This window comes from Crocuta crocuta, unplaced genomic scaffold (genome assembly GCF_008692635.1).
Source record: "Crocuta crocuta isolate KB4526 unplaced genomic scaffold, BGI_CrCroc_1.0 scaffold173, whole genome shotgun sequence".
In the NCBI taxonomy this organism is placed as follows: Eukaryota; Metazoa; Chordata; class Mammalia; order Carnivora; family Hyaenidae; genus Crocuta; species Crocuta crocuta.
In genome coordinates, this window is record NW_027529453.1 from 986,688 (window position 1) to 990,973 (window position 4,286).

Below are 4,286 nucleotides of genomic sequence, written 5' to 3' on the forward strand. Positions count from 1 at the left end.
ATCTTTCCATCTCCCTGCTTGTTGTTTAGTCCCTGCCAAATGCAAGAAATGGTTGCTGATTCTCTGGCTAGATCAAGTTCTGACAAATATCCTTTCTTGTTCTCATTTCATAAGTTTTGGTTTATTTTCACGCTATTAAGGAGAATGTAACCACCATTACATTAAATGCACCTAATCATGCAAAGCCTTAGTTTTTACCCAACTAAACATCGTTTTGGTTCATGTTACTAAAGAACACCCCTTTTGACTTGAAAGCTCGGGATCCCTGATAAATTGGTAGAAGCTTCTACCTTCCTCATTTATTTTCCTTTTCTCATTTGTGTACTATCTTACAGATTCCCTATATGATAGAAACATGGATTCTCCACTTTGGAGAAGAACAGTAACACTTTACTACTACTTAAGAGATTCTTTCCTGATTTGCACATCATATTATTAGCAAAACATGCTTTACTTTTAACCTGATATTCTTTTCTCCCTCCAAGGTGAATTGTAACCACATATTTACCTGAAAGTTATTTAAACTCCTCATCTTGTCCACACAGAGTTGACTTAAAAGGCATACTTTTTATTAATCTTGATCTCATATTATCTGCTGACATTTTCTACCTTAGGGAGAAAAAATAAAAAAGGTAACCTTGTTTTAGACAGAGTATTACTTCTGAACACTCAATCACCTGGATAATTGAATTATTTTGTTATTGAAACATATGACCTAGACTGAGACAGGAAAGAGAGAGAGAGGGGGAGAGAAAGGGAGAGAGAGAGAGACAGAGAGTGAGAGAGAGAGATACTTTTATATAGTTGGCATTAGGATACTATTAGTATATAGATAAATATTAGGAGTTGTTGATTCTGTGATGTAGGCTCTTCCTTTTCTGCTCTATAGCTGCAGGTAAAGAAATTTTTTTAAAACATTAAGAATATACTTGATTCTTCAGGAATTACACTATTAACTTAAAAAAAAAAACTAGTGTACTAGAAATAGAATCCAAGGTTAATTCTCTGGTATAGTCCCACAGGAAATGCTGCCTTTTGTAGAATGATTACCAAGTTTCTTCTCCTTCTGTAAACCTACTTATCTGTAAGAATTGTAAGAATGCATGTATTCTTATCTACTTATAAAGCATTAGATAGCATTCTAAAATTATTTACCTATTAAGATTTATATGATGGCTCCATCTTAGCCAACTGATGATGCCTAAATTCATATAGATACCTATAGCAACTATACCACAGAGGTATAACTAAAATACTAAGAATGACTTGGAATCAACATTACTAAAATATCGGTGGAAAAGTTTGTGTGGAAAGGCACAAAAGTGCCTTATCACCCAGGCTGTCACTACTCCAGCCCCAGTAAGTATGTAAAGCTGTGGGAAAACTTTAAACCAGCATCTCAGACCCCGTTCAACACTTACAAATGAACATTGTACAGCATCTTAATCCCAAGGATATCAATATACCCCTACATTGTTTTTAAATGACCAGCCAAAGTAATCAAAGGGGGGGGGAGAGGAAATTTTCGAACCCTACAAGTTTTATCAAGTGATGGAAAAATGTTTTTCATAAGCAAATCCCATCAATGATTTTCATGTGGTCTTGTTCTTGAAGTGTGATTATTCTTAAAGCCCAAAAATATAGAAAAAGAAGAGAAATTAAATCATGTGCTCAAGCAGATGTTACCTGACCTTTCAGAAAAAAATTCATCTTCCTTGGTCAAAGGTGTTTCTCTTACTTGCTTCTCTTTCCCCACATGTTTTCCCTCATGAAGTCATTAGTTGGTGACCTATAACCAGTTCCTCAGCACTGTGTTTAGTTTCTAAAATGTAGTCAAAGATTGATGTAACAATCTCTTTTTTAAAAATTTTTAATGTTTACTTTTGAGAGACAGAGCATGAGTGGGGGAGGGGCAGAGAGAGAGGGAGACAAAGAATCTGAAGCAGGCTCCAGGCTCTGAGCTGTCAGCACAGAGCCTGAGGCAGGGCTAGAACTCACGACTGTGAGATCATGACCTGAGCCGAAGTTGGACGCTCAACCGACAGAGCCACCAGCCTGGGTCACCCAAGTTCCCCTGATGTAACAATCTCTTAATGTAACTATCCATATTGCTATCTTAGAATTAGAATTCAGTATTGATATTGTTGTTATAGGAACACTTCAAAACAGATTCGATTGAATTTTAAAATAAATTTGGAGATTTTACTGTACAGAAAAAAAAAAAAACGGACTTGGTTGATTGGTCATTTAGGTTCCTAATTTCAGGCTGAGGTCTGCTCTCCTCTGAGATGAAGGGAAGAGAATTCTGGCCAGGCAGGTAACTCTTACCAGTTTTCAAGTGTCAAATTTGAATAACTGTGCCCTGATTCTTCCGGTTCCTTTTTCCATTCTTTCTTCCAAAGAATCTTGCTGGCACAAGGGTTTTGTTTGTTTGTTTGTTTTTCAAAAAGTAATATATCTCAAACTTCTTGAACTTTACTTTGAAGTTTTGGCCCTTGGTGTCGAAATCTCCAAGACACTCTTCGTTTTGGGGGTAGATTTCCACGATTCAGCCCTTACATACAACACTCTGTGCTCCTCCTAATAAGTGCCCTCCTCATGGCTTCCTCTTAAACAGCTCTAAGTCCATTTCCTCCAGGAGACTTTCTTCCTACCTCTGTACACGTGTTCCTCTCACTTTTGATTATCCTAAGCTCTTCCTGTTGGGGCCATTCAATGGATACTGATTCTGTATTATCTATACCTTCATTCTTGTGTATGACTTATCTCCTCATCAATATTATAAAGCATTTGAGAGGAAGAATTATCTCTGTGTATCTCATACACTATTTTTGTGATGTGGACAAAATAACATACTCAAGTAATAAGAAATAATAAACACATACATACATACATAGAAATCTCCAGGATGCAAAAGAAAAGGGAGATTCAAAACAGTCTTCTCCATTAAACAACAACAATAGCAACAACAACAAAAACAGATAATTCTAATTAATCGGAAACAAAACATTTTAGCAATGATTTTTTAAAGATTTTACATTAAATTCTTTTAAAATTTTGAATAAATAACTAATTGAGGTATCAGTAGACACTTGATTATAAATTCATTTGTATAGTCAGCCACTCTGTAATTTTGTTATAATTCTTTGAAGAAGTTCACAGACCTGAGGGCCATTGTCACAATAAAGTCACTTGACTCCCATCTAATTATTTCTGAGAATGATATTTCTTAGTTCTTAAATATGTAAAAATGAGAATATAGGAATAGATAAAATGCTGACCCAGTCACATTCTAGCAAAAACCAAGATTCATGTAAGAAGACATGAATTTACAGGGTAAACATCTATTAAAATATAAATTTTTCTAAAAAATGCTTCTTTAAAAAATGTAATGTTTTATTTATTTTTGAGAGAGAGAGAGAGAGATAGAGAGAGAGAGACAGAGGGCAAGTAGGGGAGAGGCAGAGAGAGAAGGAGATGCAGAATCTGAAGCAGGCTCCAGGCTCCGAGCTGTCAGCACAGAGCCGCACAGGGTCTAGAATTCATGAACTGCGAGATCATGATCCACACCAAAGTCGCATGTTCAACCTGCTGTGACACCCAGGTGACCCCTCCCACTCCCAAATGCTTTTTAAATAATTGTATTTCAAAATCTGCCATGTGTTTATGTTTTGGTTCAAGTTTATAACAAAGAATAAATAAATTAATAAGTCAAAAGAAACAGAAACACCAACTGTAAGGCAACAAAAAATTTAAATTTAGAATTTTCTTAGCATCCACATTATCAGTACATGGCTTTCAACCACTCAAACAAATCATTTGAATCGGTAAACATTTTGTAGAGAAAGCACAAATGCCTTGAAATCTGGAGCTCATGAAGGGGCCAGTGGCGAAGATTTTATGGATGGCAAGAATTAATCAGAAACAAAAGATTCTTCCTCTGTGTCTCTGAGTTTCAAAGCTTTCAGGGTTTTCATAATACTGATGGAGGGAAAGGGACCTTTAAAAATAACAGGTGTTTAATTTTTTCACATATTAATTTAAGTAGGGGTGGAGCCGCATTTAATTTTATTTAGGAAATTAAGCAAGCATGGCCATTTGCGCTTGAGTGTTGGGAAGAAACTTTGTACCTCTCACAACTAGCGTTGCCAGCTCGTTCAAGTCCTGAGGATAATGACAGACTTCCGGCGCATCGATGGAGCCTACCATCTCCTGCAGCCCACTCCCTGATGGGCAGTGAGACTGTTTGTTAGGCCATGAGGACCAGCCATTGGAAAAGCAGGGTG